The sequence below is a fragment of the Triturus cristatus genome, chromosome 10, assembly GCF_964204655.1.
Source record: "Triturus cristatus chromosome 10, aTriCri1.1, whole genome shotgun sequence".
NCBI classification, from domain to species: domain Eukaryota; kingdom Metazoa; phylum Chordata; class Amphibia; order Caudata; family Salamandridae; genus Triturus; species Triturus cristatus.
In genome coordinates this window covers 509,427,177-509,449,796 of record NC_140593.1, presented here as the reverse complement: position 1 = coordinate 509,449,796, position 22,620 = coordinate 509,427,177, and the positions used below count along the sequence as shown (strand labels likewise).

The 22,620-nt window shown below is 45.0% G+C and overlaps 1 pseudogene; it reads right to left on the bottom strand.

The window, feature by feature from the left end:
- Nucleotides 1–3,428: 3,428 nt before the first annotated feature.
- On the bottom strand, nucleotides 3,429–22,064 carry LOC146789660 (uncharacterized; annotated as a pseudogene).
- Nucleotides 22,065–22,620: the final 556 nt, after the last annotated feature.

Sequence of the window (22,620 nt, the reverse complement as noted above, 5' to 3'; positions counted from 1 at the left end):
TAAATCATTGACCGAGGCAATATCCGGCCCATCTCGATATAAAGACTCATCACACAAATGTGGAGATAGTCGTGCGAATCGAGGCTATCACTTATTTATTCTGAGGCACATGCCACCACTTTGATATCCATCCCCAGAAGACTAGATGCTTGCCGACATTTATAATATGTTATGAGCGAAAGTACACTAATTGATATTGATTAAGGAAGGAATATCATTGTCAGTCCTGAAGAAGTTGGTTTTATCCTTTTATTCCACCGAAACGCGTCGACGCAGAGAGTTTGGTTTAATTTGGTATGGGACAAGAATTATAGGAATCAGGGACAACAGTTCTCCGCTAAATCTGGTCCACATAAGGTGCAAATTAACACTGTCAAGGCACAACTTGAGTGCCTCTGTATATTTTCCTTCCACATGGTGTCCTTTTGTTGTTTATGAGATATTAATTGTATTAATTATGTATTTTTGAATGTTTTTAAGCTTGTGTATGGTACCATGTTCTTCATTCATGTGTCTTCATGATGTATTTTTTTATGTGATGATTTATTGTTGTGAATCTTACCACTGATACATTAATAAATCTTATCGAATATAAGGTCTCCCATATCTTGAGTGGAGTTGTTCCTAGTGTGTGATAGATCTGATAGAATGTTGTGACATTGGTTATTTGAGAAAAGTGTATAATAGTTCAAAGGGAATCTTTATAACTATACACTTTGTTATTTCGCCATCATCTCACTTTGTACACCTACAGGTAGCACAATCTTGGCCCCTCTAATCACCATTTTATTATTAATCATAGCTTCTCTTTGATTTTGCTCTTAAGCCTGACAGCGACACCTGACACTTCTCCTCTAGCCAGCCTCCTCTTACATAATTATTCACATCACATAAGGATTTAATAATCATTCATTTCCTGGTTCCCCCAGTCAGGCAATTCAATGTAGAATTCTTGACGTATTCTAATTCATACTCCTACGTAAATGTTACTTCAAATTCCATACTCCTTTCTAAACCTATAGGCATTCTGGAGAAGCCATCCACTTGTCCATTCGTTCTTCCAAGTACATGTTCTGTCCATTGTTGACTTGCCTGTAACTTAGACGCTGATTTTACCAGTAGCACTGTCAAAGTTTTTGCCTCCTTCAGGTGCTAACGTTTTCACCCTTGGTTGTGATCCATTCGTATCATTAGAATAGTGCCCCTTAAGTACATCCTATAATGCTTGGCAGACCATGTACTCGCCAAAAGCTCAAACTCAATCCCGGAATAATTCCTTTCAGCGCATCATAATGTCCTATGACCATACACCATCCATTCCTCCAATTTATCCTTCTACGTTGTCCGCTCCAATCCCATATGCACTGTATAGCACATTTCATATCCACCACAAATGGTTTCAAACATGGCAACTTCACAGTTTCCCATTTTTGGTTGAACTCAGAACACACTCCCCCAAAATGCACCTGCTTTCCGCATATTTTATCCAAAGCAAGGCATTTTTGCAATTTCTAGGTGTTTACAACTGTTGCATTTATAACCACATTCTTTTTTTTTTTACTATGATTACTTAACTATGGCGCACTCTCAACAAGTGTCACAACTTTGTCTTTTAACTCCCAATCCCACTACATTTAATTTAATACAAGGTTCCTTCTACGCTTCTTTCACATACGTCTCGCACTGCTTTATGCCACTGGCAGTTCCAATCCCTTGCACTATTAACGCTCCCCTGCCCACAGGTACTCCTGGACTTTTTTTTTTTTTAGATTTGTTTTCAACAATATCAGGTCCCTTAAAGCTTTGTCATAAACTATGGGCTCGGAATCACACGTTCGGGAAACTGCTACTTATTGATCTACTGTTGCCCCCCTTTTGGGTAACAGGAATATGTTACAATTCTATTGTACCCTGTTTACCTTCCTTCCATATTCCTTTCTTAAAATTGTTTAGCAGCAATTTGAAATCCATTCAGATTCCTTGGATTATCTAATAGTAGTAGATGCTTCATCAACGAGAACAATGCTCCAACAGACTACAGTAATCCTCTGTCAAGACTTCAACATAAGCTTCAGGCAAATCGAGCCCCATTTGTAGTTCTAAGGGTAGTTAGCTTGATTTTAGTAAATATGGCTGTGATGTTTGTACACTAGACTCAGTGAAACACTTCAGAAACACTGCAAAATAAAGTACTCTGGGAAAAATGTGAGATCGGCACTGCAGATATCAGCTATAAAAATGTTAAGTAATAAAAGTTGCTGCCGCTGCCTAAGAAAGATTCATGATTGCCAATAAAAGTAGCCACTGCTGTCGGGGAGGGATTCACAACTTCTAGAAGAATGCTTAAAGCAACGGTTCCTTCTATACCACAGTACTCAAGCTCACATCTCTGCAAAATTGTGGATCAACCACATTTGGATGATTCAACTATGCAAAATATTGAAAGGAATCCGGTATCTTTAGTAGGTTAATTTATCTTAAATCCAGTATATCTTCAATCCATAACTCACACCTGGGATGTGTTTTAAACATTACACGTTGCTCTCTTATGTGCATCCTGAATGTCACGATTCCTTCGCATCATACATTTTGTCCCCATCAAGGCGGCTGTGAACAAAGCTGCAGCGATGTACATGAATGTAATGTGCGCAGCATAATGCATCAGCAGCACAAGTGCAGTAAGGTGTGGCTCGTTATGCTTGGTAACGTTTTCTACATTTCTTCTTTGCTTTTGATAACGTGAGATCTGTCACACTAAGTGACATGGAACAGTCTCGCACAATGACTGCAGAAGAAGTCTACGGACTCTACTCAAATTAGGGTGAGGGCCTTTAACAAAAGGTATAGCCCGAGGCATAAGCGCTAAAAGGCTATTGGAACATTCCGCTCACTAAGACTAGACTATTCTAAAATAAAAAGGGAGAAACAGAAAGACAGACTTTGGAATGTTGGCACTCTGGGTTCGTACCAGCCATTATAAGCCTAGAGTTACTCCATTGTCTTCAATGGAGCTCTCAACATTCCAATGTTCTAATTTAACGTCATTGCTCATTAACATTCTCTCGCCATACACTTAAACATTCCGCTCTTACCTTATTCTGCATTCCACACTAACTACACTCAACAGAGCTCTTCTGAGAGAGTATCCCTTTGTGAAAGGGCTAATAGTCCCTCCTTTGTGAAAACATCCCTACTTTGTGACATTGCCACATCCTTGTACCTCAATGGAGCATGTAAACTGCATCCTTGTGAGTGCTATGGTATGGAATATTGATACCTCAGGATGTTATATGTTTGCTCGTTCGGTATTACAGCTTGATTTCGAGTTGAGGAGCTGTAGGACTCCTGCTGAGACCAGATCTAGAGTAACTAAGAAGGAAAGTTTAGTCTCTGCAGGCACATGGGAATTCAGGTAAATTGGTGAGCACTCACACAGGAGTAACTGAATCCTGAAAGGAGAAGGTAAAGACTAGTATTGAAGACTCAAGCAGGTTAGAAAAGGCCACGATTGGGACACAGGACATGAACTGGGTAATGCCTGCAAAAGACAAAACTAGAAAGAAAACATACATATGTAGTAGAATAAACAATGGGAAAGCAGTAGGAGAGTCCAAAGCAAGAGAACACTAGACCGTCGTAAGAGGTAGTGTGCATGCCTTTGGGAAAATTAAGAGTGTAACTGAAAAGATCTCACAATAAGGCAAGGGGAAGTTAATCTTAGTGACCTGTAAGGATACCCTGAAGCTCTTACAGAAAAAGAGCATTGAACGCGTCTGTGTGAAAGAGGCACTAAGCCATAGATGTCACTGTCACTCTCTGGTAACAATAACAAAAATTTCAACATAAACACATTGGTAATGCATTGGTTCGCCTATGTAGTGAATAAAGAGCTGTTTTCATCAATCATTGTCGGGGAGAAAGAAAGTGCTCCCTGACAGAGAACACAGGAGTGGAGAGGATGTGGCGCAGTGGCCAGAGCTGCTGACTTGAGAGCTAGGGATCTCGGTTTGAGTCTCCGGCGAGACTCGCCGAGCAACATCCTACGATTCTATACAAATAACTTAATCTCTCTGGGTGATAAATTGTTATATAAATATGATGCAAGAGTAAGAGGCAAAACTTTATGAAAATATAGTTCCACCGAAGCGGATGTTAACAGTATTTCGGTGGTGGAAAGCTGATAAGAGAAGCAGACGAAGAACAAGCATTAGTAAATGCAGGAAAATATGCTAAAACCAATAAACATGGAGAAGAAGCAAGTGGCACCCACAGGAACCAATGGAAAGCCAAGAAAGAGAGGAGGCAGGATGGAAATCCCTTTTTAGTTTATATTAAAAACAATAGGTTTCTCAAGCACACTGCATGTGCTGTGCAGGCGAAAGCCAAAAAAGGGCTTGGAGCAAGCGTAATAAAGTACGGAAGCTGGGCTCCGAGAAAGGATTCTAAGAAGTAAAATTAAACATCTGGGAGCACTGAAAAACCGGACAAGGAATCTGCTCAAGGACAGGAGAGAAAGTATATAGACAGAGCTAGGAACACTGGAATACAAGACAAGGAATTTGGACATGAACAAGGACAAGATAAAAAGTATGCAGATAGAACTAGGAATACTGGAATGTAAGACAAGGATTCTAGACAGAAACTAGGAGGCGACTGGTAGTATGCAGACTGAAGTAGGAACAGCGGCATACAAAACGAGACATCCATATACAGCAAGGACAGCGGGCTTTAACAACCAGGAGTGGCAACGGGGAAGCTATGTTAAAAAACATGGGATCTTAAAAACAAATGCCCGAAGCACACAGACACTAGTATCAATAAACAAACATCTGTTATTTAGCGTCGAGATGCCCTTCTGGTTGAGCGCATGCTTTACAAATACACGCGTTATGTTATGAAGCCTTAAGGCAAAGCTGCGAGACAGGCCAGGCTTGCACAGTCTCAGCAGGAGAGTTGAGAGAACTCGAAGCTCACAAGAATGAAATAGCTGAGAGCTCAGGTGCAAGGTGTAAGCCAGTTGTCCGTCTCAACCAGCGGAGGGAGCAGGGCTCCACCAACTGAGGGAAGGCTGTACTGGGATTTCGGGGATGAAAGATCAAGAAAGCCAGAAGGCATCAGAATGGAAACAGGAAAACCAGGAACACCATGTGTATCAGAGCCGAGAGTGTAAAGCCCAGAAAGCATATATGCATGTATTTGTATATCCGTAGGACTCAAGATACTGGAAAGAGCTCCTTCTCAAAGATGTCTGCCTCAAAGATATGGAGTGATATGTGTACAATGTGTTGGAGAGTGTTCTCACATAAAATGGTCTAAATACAGGATACATCAGAGCCCTCATGAGCACCACCTTATTTCAGGTGGACAGGGGGTCAGGGTGAGGCATACCATGCAACTTGGCATTCTGTGCTTCCAAATACTACTTGTTTTGCCTCTTTTCAACTGCTTTTTCACATGCAGATTTTGCCAGGTTTTCCCTGGCAAAAAGTACAACCTTTTGGCCTGTGACTGTTGCTCCCTATTGCACTGACGCCCTTCAGGGAGCAGACACTAATCTGCTTTTACATGAGGCACACAAGTAGATTCATAAACATTCTCTGGCTCCTGCTTTGGGTAAATCATCTGCTAAGGAATGGTTCCCAAGGGGCCTTTCAGCAAAGAGCACAAGAAATATCATAGTAAAGAAATATCTTCTTCCTCAAACAGACAGTCCCATTCTTGGGACCGTTCGGAGCCTTGTGGCACCGTTCCCCGATGCTAAGCTGTCTCATCTTCTGAGTTATTTCAGTTCTCAAACAGCTGAAACTTGTTTTCACATCTTCTGCCAATCTTTGCAAAGGTTGATGAATTCCGTTTGGCCATGCAAGTGATTTTTGGGACAGCGCTTCACCACTCTGGGACACTCCCCAGGGGAAGGTAGAACCCCTTTAGGTTTGGTGGATGCGGATGCTCCTACCCGAATGCCACCAGACTATGCGTCTCTACAGCCTCTGGCATCAGCACTGCTTCTAAAGAATCACAAGGCTCATAAAGCTCTGGGGCATATGTACAATAAAATGTCAGAGTGCGGAGCTGCGCCAAAATTGGCAGTGCCGCGTTGCTGACATTTCCGAAACGCAGGGATGCGCCAAATTTTCAACTATATGGTGCACCACTGTGTTTTCCTTAGCGCTGGCGCTAAAACTAGCTTCCTAGCACCACTGCAGACACCCTTGCACCATAGTGCAAGGGTGCCAGCGTTGCAGGGAATGATTGTTTATTTGCACGAAGGTGACCCTTCCTGCACATAAACAATAAATAATGGCGATGTGTTACTTCTATGTGTGCTGTATTCTGTAGCACACATAGGAGTAGCAAATCACCATTATTTAATGATTGTTTATGTGCAGGATGGGACACGTTCCTGCACATAAACAATCATTAAAGGCATTTTGCTCTTTCCATGTGTGCCTGCAGCACACAGAAAAAGCAAAAACAAGGAGAAATAAAAGTATTTCTCCTCTTTGCGCAATCCTATCGCCTGTTCTTGTGTTATGTACCCCAATCTAGGCCTAAGTAGCTAAACGACCTTTCACCTACATTTGTCCTACCTTGCTCTGCATAACGGTTCTAGCACTGACCTTTTACCCAGTTATGTGCTGAATAAATATCAATAGGTGTCCTTGAAACCTGCCTCATTTTTTATGCATGAGGATTCTGAGAAAAGTCCCCTGCACATGATGTTCATAACAGGATTAACATACTCTGTATAAAAGTAGTGGTCATCTTCATCCTAGGGTGAAAAAACTACTTTGCATAATTGCAGGCCTTGATTTAGGCTCATTTACATAATTGTACTCACAACATATCGATTGTCTAAGGAACCGGAGGCTAACTTTATGTATAAAAGAACCATACCTTCAGTAGATAGACTGGGTAGAAGCTTCCACACTGACACAAGACACCGAGGTCCCTGTACCCAGTAGCACGCAGTCGTCTGACATCCCTTGCGGGGTGTCCAACTCTAGACCAAGACGGAGTCCTTCGTTCTCTTCCATCAGGTAATGCGGTTGGCTCTTTCCTAGGGGATTCTTGGCTTTACACCTACATACATGCTAGGTACACTTAGGTAGGGTTTGCATCTTAGGAGTACTCTTTATTACTGTCATGTTTGTATGCCTGCATATATTTACTGTTTTAGCACCATGGTAGAATTTTACCTTTCATCTACTCTGTTGGTGCTTGTACTCTTTTACATTTGCTTCTGTCTAATGATTGTTGCAGCACACATGTTTTATACTAGAGTGACGCTGCTTCAATAAATGTCTATTGAAAACGTCCCCATCATTTATTCTGTGTACCTCTCTGAGACTGAGTAAGATTGACGGAGCGAAAAGTACTGTACTGTTTCCACGATCCCTGAAGGATCAAGGGTTGTCATGTTAGATAGTTGCAAGAAACTATTCGCTCCTTGGTAAGGTTAGGGGGCTTATGGTGGCAATGTGAGCTAGCTGGTCTAAAGGCTAACATATCCTTTGGGGGTGTTCAAAATCACACTAGACACCGGTCCCTTAGTATATGTTAACTAAATGTGCAGATCCTATGTATTTTTAGGAACTACACGACACTTGCATGGTGTTTTTGGCAATGCTCAGATTTACACATCCTTGTAAATCTGGGGCAGCATCAAAAAGCAGTGGGTGTTGTTGTGGAATGCCCACAGCAGCGCCCATTCCATGCCCCTTTCACACAGATACCTGTGTGAAATGGTATCAGATTTGCAAAGCGGCGTTAAGCCACAAAAAGTGCCTTAACACCACTTTGTAAATTTGGTGCAGGGCATAGCGACACCTGAACATCACAAAAAGTGACGTGCCAGTGGCATTATCCCCATGTAAATATGCCCCTCTGTCCTTTTCGCCTTTGACACCACCTATAAAAAAAATTTAAGTTCTACTTCCAAAATTTCATCTGAGTGTAAAACAAAATGTTCTGACCTGTTTTAATGATTACCCATTGGCACAGCCTCTCCTCAGGGACCAGAGATTTTCCAGAGCGGAGGAACATTTTGAATCAGATTCCAGTGCCTTGGAGATGCCAAGTAGGGAATATTGGCGCATAGAGGAAGACATTTCAGAAGCTGACAACCTCATCCTTACTTATGTTATAGGCACTGATCTATGCCTGGTCTTACAAGCCCAGTGCCATTGCCTCTGACACATCCCTAGAAGGACACATTTCTTATCCCTCTGGCTTTCCAAGAGAAGAAGTTGGATCTTTCCCTCAGTGATATACAAAAAAACCACGAAAGCACTGGAATTACCCATGCACACTGCTGAAAGAAAATCCAACATGTAAATGTATGTGTCTTGTAAAGCGCACTGCTGCCCTGAGGCGTCCTGGCGCTGTAGACCGCTGGGGAACCCGTCCTGGCTATCCCTGTGAGATGGTCCCTCCTGGGTATCTCCAAGGTGAAACCAGGCATCCCCGGCGAATGTGGGGGGCCGCTGTGGAGATGAGGCAAGCTAATGCTCAGAGTTGCCGAGTGTGATCCCTGGTTAGAGTAGGCACCGAGGCAAGAATTATCGAGTCCGCTGGCCCTGGTCCACAACCCTGCCGCGTCGGGAATTGAACCCTGGTCCCGGGCCATCCTCTGCTTCCGGGTCTGCTGCCTCTAACCAGTGAGCCACACCACTCCACATCCTGATTGAAATCCTACAACCATCCTTAGCAGTTTCTGAACCCTTCCATTTAATGATACACTCTTAGAGCCCATCCTGGCAAACATACAACAATCCCTTTTTGGGCCCGGCTATCCAGAGACAAATTGCAAAGAGCCATTGACCTGTGCTCTCCGATCCCAAAATCTTTCCTCTTACCCCTCACCAGAGAGTCTTTTAGTGCATGCCTCATCTTCAAAGTAAACCTGTAATATTGGAGTATTGATATCAAACGTAAACCTAAATGCTTTTCCTACTGGTGCTTCAGATCAGGATTCAACAAGAATTGACTTTATGGTAAGAAATATTTTGCTTCTGCCAGTCTAGCCCTCCATACTGACAATACCACATGCCTTCTGGGCTGATAGATCCACTATTTGCGGGAATTTGCCAAAATAGTTGTAATCAGGCATGAATGATTCTTTCTCGTATGCGGTCAACAATGGTACGGATGCCTCCAAACAGATCTTGAACTGTGGCCTGTATTCCACTAATACAGAGAATTGCTCCATCGCCATGACAGTTACTTTGTACAGGCACGGGCACGCCTGAATGCACACTTCAAGATTTTCTTGAGATGTCCAGGTGACCCTCATGAACATGTCCTTCAATGATGAACAGCTCTTCAGAGAGAAGGCCAACTCCTCACAGGAGTTTTTTTTAAAGAGCTGTCACACTACAGCATGCTTGCTAGGCCTGGCCTCTGTGGCAAAGCAGTTCACCAACAGTATTGCCATTTCCGGGACATTTCCAGAGAATAACCCTCATTGCATCAGCAATCTTACCAGTTAGTCCAAAGTCCCAGCAACTCTAGGGCTACCAACATTAGCAACAGCAGTAGCTCCAGGCTCTGCCATCTTCCGCTGGATCTACCACTCCTCCCTCCATCACCAGCCTCAGGCAGAGGGAAGGCTCTCTCAAATTGTTAACAATAGCAAGATGATTATAACAAATCACTGGGTTCACCAGCTTATTTCCAAATACAGTACTACACCCTTCCATTTCTATCCTATCCTTTTTCCACCCGTCTTCTACCAGAATGTGCTCTCCAACACACTCCTTGAGATTGGAAGGCTGGGGTTCTTGCCCTGCTGAGTAAAGTAGTCATACATGAGATGACCAGGGAATTTAATTCCCCTAGTTTTTGGCTCCCAAAATGCACAGAGGCCTCAGACTCATTCTGTATCTCGGTCTCCTAACTTTTTTAAATCTGCGATATACGTTCAAAATTAATCCCTGATCCAGGTCATGTTGATCCTCAAAGCGAGGCATTGGTTGGTGTCCCCGAACCTCCAGGATGACTACTTTCATCTACTGATCATTTTCTCTCACAGGTGAAGCCCTAATTCAGCATGGGGTCTCAGCACTTTCTGTTTGCAGTCAGTCAATTGATCTAACGGCTGTCCTGCGAGTATGACAAGTATGCTGGCTGTGGTGGGGTGGCTCCACTCAGGAGTCCATGTATTTCTGTATTTGAACAACTGGCTAGTGAAGGCAGGTAGTCCTGTAAGTGCACTTGGAATGTATTCAGTGCACCATGATCTTCCTGCATGTCCTGGCTTTAATATCGATGCCTAGAAGTCACATCATGTCCCCAAGTAGATATTAATCTTCATTGGTGTGGTCCTAGACGCCATGTATCAAGGTTTTCTTCCTCCTCTCAAGATTGCAGTTATACAAGATTTGATCCTGATGTTTCTGAATCATGTTCCTATCCTAGTTCTGCAAGTTGTCTTAGGCTGGTGACTTAATTTATCCTGTTGGTCCCAGAGGATCAACAGGATGCACGAAGGCCTTCAGTGGTACCTGATACACCAATGACCCCATCATCATGGGAGACTTTTGACTTGGGTGTTGTTAGGATGGAAAAGTCCTCTGCATGGTAAAGACGTGTACTCCTGCCCAAGTGTCCAATAGTACTGTTTTCAGGATCCCTAATGCTGATTTTTTAACATAGGCGAACACGCATCATGTGTTTGTACCATGACATAGGCCTGTCTCATGGATTGCAATCTTGTTGGACAGGTAGCTGCACCAAAAGCCCTATCCTGATAGTTATGGTAGGCTAATGCCTTGAGTTAAGCAGCACAAGCGTGTTGGTAGCATACCGTGTATGATCAATAGTAGTGAACAGGACCTTTTTACCTTGTGTCACTGGAGTTAGGCCTACAGACTCACTCACCTTTTAAAAGTTCTGCTGCTGTGTGCTTAACTCACCCTTGGCCTATATGTGGTGGATGTGGAGTGCTGCATAGCACAGGAGCAGTGACTTCATTAATTGTATGTGTGGCTAGGGTACAGTAAAAGGATGAAGCAGTCCTATGCAGGAAATGTGTGGTTTGTATATGTGTTGGGTGTATGTATGCCTGAGAGGAATACGTCACTTGAGAGATGTAGTGCTGTGCAGTGGGTGTGCAGGGACCACATGTGCTGGGTGTATGTGTACTTGTGTAAAGTACAATATATGAAGAGTTGGGCAACACACGCATAGTGAGTGTGTGTGATGGCAGTGCATGTGTTTTGAGAGAGTACACTCTGGTTAAAGATAGAAAAGTGCTGACCAGCGCAAGCGGATTTAGTGGGTGACCTGAATGCATATGCGCATACAAGGGTACAATGCATAGAGGTATTAGTGTGCTATGACTGTACACTGAGTAAATGTGCCTGCAATTGTACATTGTATGGAGGACCCTGGGTTCCATTTTGGGATGCCCAGGCCTGCCCAGTAAAGACATGAAGAGAGGAATCCTCCCCAGACTGTATTGCTGCATTACTGTGAGCTAGGTGGGCACAACCTGGAGGGAAAAAAGTGACTCCCTTTATATCTCAAAAGACTGCTCTTTGATTCAGTGATAGATCACAAGGAAGGTGCCTGGACACATCTCAGGATGGGAGTTGGGGCTGATATGAGAATAATAAAGAGTAGAGCTGGGGGTCTGGGATTGCCTCTTTGATTCCCATATCACTGTAGCTGACATCCAGGTGTAAACTCTGGTCACTCCAATAAATGATGTTGTGGACAATCAACTTCAGAGTCATGCCTGCTGTGATAAACCTCTTTCATGAAAGAAGATGAAAAGGAGAAGTGCCCACTTCAAAGGTAGCAGAACTTCAACATAAAACTTCAAAGACCAAGACCCTAAATTACATTTGGTGTCTGGAAAAGGCCTATAAGAAGGTGAGGTTGAGTCCCCAAAATTGTGTCATCTGCCAAGCAGACAGACAGGCTATGTGGGAAGGGGAATCTCGGCAAGACTACTGACTGTGACCTGGGCTGGGTGCAAAGGCCTGCTAGCCTCTTTGCTGGGTGAGGGGACATCACTCAGGACACCAACATCACCTGCCCTGGAGTCTGGAGCACCATCGCCTGCCTGCTTGTCAAGACCAGTGTGCTAAGTGAGGGAGAGTAGGGTGTTGGAAGAAGCGAGGTCCTTTGGAGAGCCCTGTATGAGGTTTCCCAGTGTGAGACTGTGCACCGATTGGGATGTTGCCCATGTGCAGTATCAGCTCTGTGACCCTTGTATGCCAGGAGAGGATCACGTTGTCCTGCGCCGTAGCAGCAGTATTGGGTGGGAAGCACCAAGCTACACCACTGTGCCATTGTGACACTGCATGCCAGAGGGGTTCATCAGTGAACTGAGTGTGGGCCAGGTGCTCAAGACCTACCCCAGCAGGAGGTGCCACCGTAGTGAATGCGATCGCATAAAGAGAGTCTGTGCCTGGATTGTGATTACTGCGGCAACCACGTATGCCAGGATTGGCTGTCAGTACCACTGTGACATAGATTTCAGTCCATCACCCTAACTGAAGGAAAACTGCTGTGATCAGGAGGTCAAGCCCTCATGCAGTGATCTGCACCTGGGGAAGACCCTGAGGTTCACTGAGACACCACCAAGGAAGTCACTCCATTTGTTGGAGCTATGGCCGGGAGCTGGAGGATCACACCAGTGCCTCCGCACCCTGCTAGGTGGAAAAGCAACTTACCTTTTGAGTGTGCCGAGCGGGACCAGCTGGAAACCGGTCAGCAGTGCTGCTTGACAGAAAGGCCCTGTGCCTCCGTGTGCTGCTGCGTCCATCGTGAGCGGCCCAACTTTGCCGTACAGGATCCAGACTTGCTAGCACCCGAGGACAGGGCACTTGCTGCACCGCTGAACACTGCCATGCCGCTTGAGTGGTTAGGACTGAATTCAGGCCTTTGGGGCACTTTCTGTGAATGGTGCTGCGGCACCATAGACATATTTGACTAAGTTCCTAAAAGGTCATAAGGGAGAACTCTTGGGTATGGCCTAATAATATTCATTCTCTGATGTAACAACCAGTGAATGGGGAATAACCCTGAGCACATTACAAGAATGAGGGTGGGACAAAGGTATCCCTGACAACTACCATAGCCCGACCTCAAAGGGAATTGTATTATCGCATTTGAATGATGCATCTCTTTGCATTTATAGAATTAGAAATAAAATACCACATTTTCTTATAAAAGTAAGTATTTGGCTGGACATTGATTTATTGCTGTACTGTTTGCATTTTGAGCCGGATTCTCTGACTTGTATCTACATCACCCCCGATGGAGCCTTGGCTGCTCGACCACAGCTACCACTGAGAGTCAAGTGCAGAAGGGGTACTTGGCCCAGTTCAGCGAGATCCACAGTAGGTCAGGTCCCGGGACATCAGGAGTAAGGAGCCTCAACTACCACGGTTGCGCCCAATAGCCCCTGTGTGCCCCTTGGCCCTCTGAAAGGGGTTCTGACAGGTGCATATTTTGTAATCTGTCCTCCTAGAACCTGCATTCACGTGTGAGTCCCTCCAACCTGAGTGTGGGTCGTCCACTGACTCCCCTGCAGTCACTGGCTTCTCTCATTATGGAAGCCTCCTTGTTCATCTTGGGACTATCTGGATGAAACAACAGCTGGGGGCATACATAATTATGTTGGAACAGCTGGTAATTTGCCTCGCTCTGAAAGCCTTCCATCTCAGAGAGGACCATCCAGATCCTTAAAGACAACATAACCACCATCCAATGTGTCAACAGGCAGAGCATGTGGGTTCCTGAGTCCTATGTTGGGAGGCCTTATGTTTGTGTCAATGGTTTCTGCAGAAATGCATCTTCCCAGTGGTGGCCCAATTTGCAAGCTCCCTCATTATGAGGGGAAGGTACTCTGTCACCTCTCCCTAGAAGACCAAAAGTGGGAACTCCCATCCTGGGGTGAAAGATCTATCTTGTGCTTTGTCTTAACTTGTTGCAGGGTTGAGCTGGGCCTTATGGATACAGGGATATCGTTCCAGATCCTTTGTGCATTTCAATTTCAATAAAAGCTTTGATTTTTTGCATAAAAATCATAAAAGCATACACAGTAAAAAGTGCATTTATGGAGCAGGCCTATTGCCTTACGATTTTACTTTCTACTGGTTTGTTGTTCTTTATCCTTGGTGCATAGATGGAGAAGGCCTATTGCCTTGCTTATTTTTTAACTTTCTATTATAATTTTTCTGACTATTTCACCCAATTATTACAGCTTATAATTGACTTTTAGGAACTGGAGGCATGAATGGGAAAAACTGCCCTGAAATAAATGTTTTTTTACAGGGAGTACACCATCTAGGGATCTTAAAACATTTTTTTCCCACGATTCTGTAAAAACTATTTATTGGCTATCTGAAGGAGTTAAAGGTGTCTGGCATCAAAGCAGCAACTATAGCGCTAAACAACAATGCCCATACGACATATAATAAGCATTGGCAATGCCAATAGGTCTTGCTTTAGTTTAAAGGAATGTTATATGGTAATATGAAGCATTACAAGTAAAAAGCATGGGGATATATATGTATGTGTGTGACAGCAAAGAACAGTAGAATAATATTTGTGTAGGTTAAAAGGTCAGGCGACAGTTACGCTATCAAGCCAGACATAACAATCCATGTAGGTTAATAACGGCCCTCTTCCCATTTGTGCTGCTGCCAGAGAAAAACAACATCCATAATTTAGCTATCTAAGCCACTTTAATTGCATTCCAATGTCATGTGTGTACCCCTGAAAGTTAAAGCTTAGTCAGTTGGATAAATAAACAACATGAACACAGCTGCATGGAGGACAAGGACTCTTTTTGTGAAAGCACACAAGGTGACATGTACTCCTGAATCTCCACATGTGGGCAGAGCAAATGCCCCTCTTTAGTGTTGTTCACATAATTGTCTGGCGACAGCTGCGCTGTCAAACCAGACTGTAAAAACCCATTAAAAATAATGTTACCAGAATTACTTAATACCAAATACAATTCAGCCTATATTTGGGAGTCATTTTTTAATCCTTAAAAAGCCAGCACTGTGCAAAGTGTCAGGCTTTTAAGGTTGCAAAACCAAACATCATTGTCTTAATTTGACATTTTGAATTGCAAATGAATTGCTAATTGCAGCAATGACAACATTCCACTCCCTATAAATAGCAAGAAATGTGGGTGCAAAGAGGTGGTTACTTTAGCTTTTTTCTTGTGATTCACAAGCAAACGTATCAGTCGTTCGCACTGAAAAGGCTACTAACTGCCCGGGTCGATTGGTAAACATTTGCACAGTTGAAAGTAGTCTGTGAGGGACAGCCGCCTTTGTACAAGTGGCACTGGCATTAGGAGAGAAGACCACAGTCTTATGGACCAATGCCTGCTCTTTACCGATCTCCCATTCACAGCGTGACATATTTCTTTGGGATTGGAGCCTGTGTCCCTTCCTGACACAGGTGTTGCAATGCTGGAACATGGAGACCTGCTGTCTCTTGAAGCTCTTCCAGTCTGCATTCACAGCTTGCCAAAAGGATTCGCGGTAGGAGTCCTAAATATTGACGAGGCACGAATTCTGCAAATCTTTGAAATGAGATTCTTTGCAGTGTGCGAGGTTCATACCATTCACACACTGCAGAGCATTTATGAGGTTGCATCACTGCTACTGTGAAAACACAGCACTGTGATCAACCGCAACCCAATGCTACCTCCAACTCACTCCAAACTTGGCAAGAAGATGGATTGGACCTCTTTGAGTAAGCTGACCTCTTCCTGGGCAGCTACTGTGTCAGTGGACCTGGTGGTCAGCAGCTTATTGGAATGGGACATTGCAGTCAGTGCCTGCAGGATGTAGGGGAGTGGCCCCTCCACTCCAAGGAAGACGCTGGCTGTTTTTTAAAGTATTGGAAACCCTCAGAGGCTTTGGAGGATGCACAGCTGCAGGACGAGTCGGGTCTTTGCAATTGTCGAGTCTGGAGCGGCAGGCAGGGTTTAGCGCCCAAAGTCTATAGCAGTCTTCAGTTCTCGCGTTGATCAGCTCTTCTTTGTCCTCTTCTACTTTAGTGAGGTGAATTCATGGTTCTGGTGTCTATTCAATTTAGGAGTGTTATGGGAGTTTAGAGTAAAAGCCAATGGGCTACTTAGTCTTGGGGTCACTACCACCTTGGTTTAGCATTTTTCACAATCAGAAGCCAGTGAGTAGCCATTAAAGCTTTTGGAGATTCCTCAGTACAGTCAGTCTCTAGCTTGGTTTTCAGACTAATCAAGAGTTATTCATACAAAGTTCGTTCACCAGTTCCTTCTTGGACCTCCCTTTAGTTCCACAGGTATTACAGGAAGATCCTTATGAACCATTAGATAGAGTGGATATGAAATTTCTAACTTTAAAGGTTTTTAGATCACAATTTGATCAAGCTGATGATTAGCTGAAATAGGAACCCTCTTGTTTAACAGCATGTTCATCTGTGGATTTCAAGGATAAAGTTCTTTGGCCAAGTCCAGTTTTTCTTCCAAAATTTTCTCTCATTTTCACAGTTCTCTGGTTTAAATTTTGCCAGTTTTCCTTCCAAATCCTCATACTGATGAGGAAAATGGTTGGCCGTATTAGATGTCCCTAAGGCTCAATCTCTAGCGTTTTGTAGGACAGCACTGTTTTGTAAAATTATTCCTTGTTTGTTATCTTTGGCCTGGCAAGTCAAGGTAAATGGCAATCCAGAGCCACTCATGTGATGGCTCAGGTATGTGATATCTGCAGCTTTCGGTTAATCAGTGGTTACCTCTTCTCGACCAGTACAACGCCGCTGTACCTGGGGAATTTCCACATCTTGGGTGAATTACAAAGAATCCTCAGTAAGGGATATTTGTAATGCAACCACATTGTCCTCTCCCACACTTTCATACCTCATCATAGGTTGCAGGTGGGAGGAGATAGACCCTTTAAGCTTCCAACAAACCCCGGTGTAAAACCAGCATTAAAAATAGCCACTAAGAACTGCTGAGAGCTAAGAAAGTTTTCTATACAACCTAAATAGGCCAGGCTATTAATCAAAGAAGCAAACTGTTTTGAAAATATTAATGTAATGGAGCTGCTAGCAGCCACAAATCCCCATGTTCCCCTACCTGAACACCGCAAAATCTTTGCAAACCACCTTTGCTGAGAAAGTTGAAAATTTAAAAGTGACTGTATGAGCCAACTAGGAAACTTCTCATTTCTCCTCTGTAGTATGGCACAGCACCAGACAAACCTGTTACATTGAACACTTCACAAGTTTGAAAATGAGATGAGAAAATTAAATGTGTGATCATGAGACTAATATTTCAGATTCAGGTAAATTATCTTCAGATTGAATAAAAGATCTTTGTGTTACAATGAAAAATTGTCTAGCAAGCGCGACAAAGAATTTTCAATTCTATTAAGGACACGGAGGCGAGGATTATGCTTCTCTTTGCTTTACTGCAAAACACAGCAGCCAATTAAACAACTTTAAACTCCAGCATACCCCGGAAGTACAACCCCCTCCATAGTATGCCCCAATCACTATCAGTACTTTAGTATATATAGTTTGAAACCACGACATCACTTCCTCTTTCTTTGCATGAAACTCTTAACACAGTCCACAAACTTGACTGTTGAACACTGGACCACCGATTTCCTCATCGACGTGCGTCCAAACTTGAACCCCGAACTTCATCTCCGGAAGGCGATGTCATCTGTCTTATGCCAAGCTGGTTTGTCTCCCTGATGAGCCGTATCATCTTTGCCGATGCCAAAACTCCAGAACCTCAAGGTTGCTTGGTCTGGTCACCTGAAATGGAAACTGACATCGTAACGTCCATACAAAATTGCGTTGAAGGCAATGTATAGGATTACCGGGTGGGTACAACATTATAACAATTACACAATAATGCCATCATTCCAGAAGCTTGGGTGGGATAATCCTCGCCTCCGTGTCCTTAATAGAATTGAAAATTCTTTGTCGCGCTTGCTAGACAATTTTTCATTCTATGGCAGTCCACGGAGGCTCCGATTATGCTAGTTTAAAGTTGATTCACCACCACCGAAGCTACATCCACAATAGGGTTATGGTAAAACGTTTTGAATGTGGAATCAGCCGACCAGTCCGCCACAGTCATGATATCTTGCAACCGGGAACCCGCCCCAAAAGACTTTGAGGCCATAGCTCCCCTAAAAGAATGAGCTCCAAAAACGGAAACATCCACCCCAGCAAGACCCAGTAACCAAGTGACCCACCTGGCCAGGGTTGCAGATGTGACCGGGCGAAAAGGTCTCTGAAGAGCAATTAATAATTGTCCTGATACATCAGATCTAAATTCCCTAGTACAATCTTCATAAACCTTCAAACACTTGACAACACACAATTTGCTGTGATGAGGAAAAGCAGGGTATGTAATACACAGGGAATGCGTTTTAGTACGTCTTGAAATCGTAAATGAAACTCCCGAAGGAGTAAATACTCTATCTGCCAAATCCAATGCCCGCACATCCGACACTCGTCTACATGAGATTAGACATAGCAAGACTGTCAATTTTGCCGATAATTGTTTCCTAGACAAGGCTTCATTATTCGGCCAGTTTCTCAAAAAATGCAATACCACCGAAACGTCCCAAAGTACGGTGTACTTAGGTTGAGGAGGATTCACTAAACAAATACCTCGCACCACCTTGCAAACCAAAGGGTGTTCCCCCACCGGTCTGCCTTCCACATGCGGATGGCCCGCCGAAATTGCCGATCTAAAGTTATTCACCGTCCGGTATGCCAAACCGGACTTGGCTAGTTCCGCCAAAAAATTCACAATCAGATGAATGTCGGATCCCACTGGATCGCTCTGTCGCTCACCACACCAACCAACCCATCGTTTCCAAGCAGATTCGTATCGTTTGTGTGTGGAGGGTGCCCAAGCCTGAGATAAGAAAAAGAGAGTGTCTTGCAAAACTCCCGGCACCTGCCAGCGACGCCTGAAAGTCTCCAGGCCATGAGAACCAACTGGTCCTGCAACACTAACGGGTGTCGAAGACCCTGTGGATCCGTGAGAATGTCCGGAAACGAGCGAAGTCGAACCGGAGGCGCACAAGCCAAGGTCAAGGCGATTGGGAACCATGCTTGTGCTTTCCAACAAGGAGTAACCAGAACTAGTTCTGCTTTCTGTCTGCGAGTCTGTGCCAACACCCTCGGGATCATGGCAAATGGTGGAAAGGCATATAGAATGCCCGTCGTCCACGAGTGAAGAAAGGCGTCCGAGCAGACCGCTAGAGGGTCCGGCCGCCAACTGTAGAACCGTGGAAGCTGACTGTTGAGTCTGGACGCAAACAGGTCCAACACACAAGGTCCCCACTTGAGGTTCAATGCCTCGAATCTGCTGGGGTGCAGCCTCCAATCGCTGCTGTCCCGCAAATGTCGTGAATTCCAATCGGCAATCACGTTGGATGACCCGGGAATATATTCCGCCGTCACCACCAGACGATGGTCCAGGCAATAATGCCAGAAGTCCTTGGCTATCTCCGCCAAGAGGCGAGATCGGGTCCCTCCTAGCCGATTTATGTATCGCACCGCGGACACATTGTCCATGCGGAGGAGAATGCAACAAGAAAGCTTCTGAGGGGCCAGAGTACGAATCGCAAATGCTCCCGCAAGAAGTTCCAAGCAGTTTATATGCAATTTCAGCTCTTCCTGAGACCAACGACCCCCCGTCTCCATGGTCCCGCAACGCGCTCCCCAGCCCCATCGACTCGCATCTGACTCTATCACTACATCCGGGCTGGAGGCGAAAATGGCCCTGCCGTTCCAGGCATCCATATGGTCTAACCACCAATTGATCTCCGTACGAGCCTCTGCTGAAAGGGATATCTGTTGCGCATACGAGAGACCCTTGCGTAAATGCAAAATTTTCAATCTCTGAAGGGCCCTGTAATGCAATGGTCCCGGAAATATCGCCTGAATGGACGCAGCCAAAAGGCCTACAAGGCGAGCTAGCGTCCGTAATGATATTGTCGGAGAGGCAAGCGCTTTCCTCAATTCCTTCCTGATTGCCACTCTCTTCTTCAAAGGAAGCAGTAACTGACACGTGAGAGAGTTGATTTGAAATCCCAAAAAATCCATCGCTTGCGCTGGGATCAGAACCGACTTTTCTAGATTCAAAAGGAAACCTAGTTCCTGCAACAGTCGGAGCGTCCAAGACAGATGCCTCATCAAGAGTTCTTTCGACTGTGCCATAATTAGAATGTCGTCGAGATAAATTATCAGACGCACCCCCCGTTCTCTCAACCATTGCACCACCGGTCTCATGAGTTTGGTGAAACACCAAGGGGCGGAAGACAGACCAAAGGGCATCGCGGAAAACTCGAACCACTGGCCACGCCAGAGAAACTGGAGAAACCTTCTGTGTGGCGGGAATATAGGAACCGCCAGATAGGCGTCCTTCAGATCTAAGCGAACTAGCCAATCTTGTTCTAGAAGGATGTCCCGCAGTAAATGGATGCCCTCCATTTTGAAGTGGCGATACACCACCCATGCGTTGAATTCCCTGAGATTCAACACCAAGCGAAACCCTTTGTCCTTCTTCGGAACCAAGAAAATCGTGCTTACAAAACCCCGAGAATGGGGAATAGCCCTCACTATCGCGCCTTTCTGGAGTAACGCTTCCACTTCCCTGTCGATGAAACTGTTCTTGTAGGGAAAAATGTAGGGAGCGGGGCATCTGATTCTGATTTGGAGTGGCGTAGAACTCTATGTGGAAGCCCTGCACTGTTTGTAAAACCCAGGGATCGACCGTAATCTCTTGCCACCTGTGAAGGAACAACGCAATGGGACCTCCCACCATGCACTCTGTGGTATTGAAAATCGTTACCTGAATAGGAGCTATCTCCGGAATTTTGTTGTCCTCTGTAGACTCCTCTGTGGCCTCGACCTCGTCCACCCCGATTGCGGGAGGGGTAAAACTGCGGCTTCTGACCACCTCTGCCTCTTTGCTCAGCACCTCGGGAGGTCTGGTTATAACCTCGGCCGGACCCTCGACCCCTGGAGCGTCCGGCCCTATCAAAAACACCAGTGTGGAACACCTTCTTGATGTTCGCCTGCGCCTTATCTAGTGCCGAAAACGTGGCCACGTATTTGCCCATTTCTTTGACAAATTTGTCGCCAAACAGCATGCCGTTGGCCAAGGAACCCGGTTCAGTCGTGGCCATCTCCGCCAATTGAGAGTCTATGCGCATTAAGAAGGAGCGCCTTCTTTCTGTTGAAAGCGCCACATTGGCATTGCCCAAAAAACACAGGGCCCGCTGAGCCCACTCCATAATATCCGAAGTGTCCAATGGAACGTTTTGGTTCTTGGCGTTGACCGCCGCATCCAATATTTTTGTAAGGGGGCCCGAAACATCCAGCAGTTTATCCTGGCACCCCCGCCAGGCTCTATCCAAACCCTTTTTCGGGTCCTTCGCGAATTTTCGCATAAACGTAGCCATGTTAGGATCTAACTCTGGCGTGTCTGCCACTTTACCATTCAGCGAAGGTCTCGGGCATTCTGACCTTAAGGTGGCGCGCACCTCTTTCTCAAAACCCTGTCGTAGGTTTACCCCACATAATGGGCCACCTCTGGACAAGGAACCCACTCCGAGGATCGAGGGTGTATAAGACTCTGAGGGTCAAATAAAAGATTTTTGGGAGCCTGGCTGTCATCTGCTTTATAAGCAGTATGTGTCGCCTTTTTCATTTTCATTTTGGGCCTCACCGACTCCACCTCCGAGTCAGAGGTGTTTGTAGTAGACGGAAAAGATTCATCAGTGGTATAAGGAGCCATGGTCTTTCATGACGTTTTTGGCCATACGCGCCAAAACTTTGGCAGAAGACTGCGAAGTGCCCGCGCCACTATGATGAGTTTTCATCTTCCTCTTGCCATACTTGAGGAGGGGTTTAGTAAAAGGCTTTAGGGCTTTTATCAAAGCTTTGTTAACTGAACCCTGGACGTGGGTATCCAGGGCTTCAACTAAATTCTCCTCCAATTGTTCGGGCTCCTCATATTCCTCATATGTATCACACTCTACCCACTGATTTTCCTCTTCGGCGTAGTATGCCATTGCTTCAAGCAGAGAGGTCTGGAGGAGATTCAAGGGGGGAGCAGCCCAGGGGTCTGTCAGAACCTGCCACTAAAAAGTGCACAGAAAAATGAACCCTAAACTAAAGGTTCTGAACCAAACACAGATCAAGGTGGAAGGAGAAACCCCATATAACTCCCCTAGAGCAAAGCTCTATGCCGGTAACACGCTCCGGTCAGTGTTGGAATAATGAGGCCAGAGATGTGTGCAGTCTTTGTACTCTGTGCGCGAAGAGCCGTTAACTCGAAATGGACGAAAAACGGGTCTTCGTGCACAGACACAGCGTCCGGGGCAACGACGCGACCGCTCTCTGAGCACGAGCGTGTCATGTCTGCCTCCTCCTTCTCCACCGCCCCCTAGCGCTCGTAACAACCAAACGACGCGTGCGCTGCCGTACACGACGTCCCCAAGGGGCCGGAGCCGAGAAAACAAACACCTGAGAAATCCTTACGCTGGCCGCGCCATAACCTACCACAACAATTAAACAATCCTGAATATATTTATAACCTAGCGGTAATACAATCAATATTAGAACTTC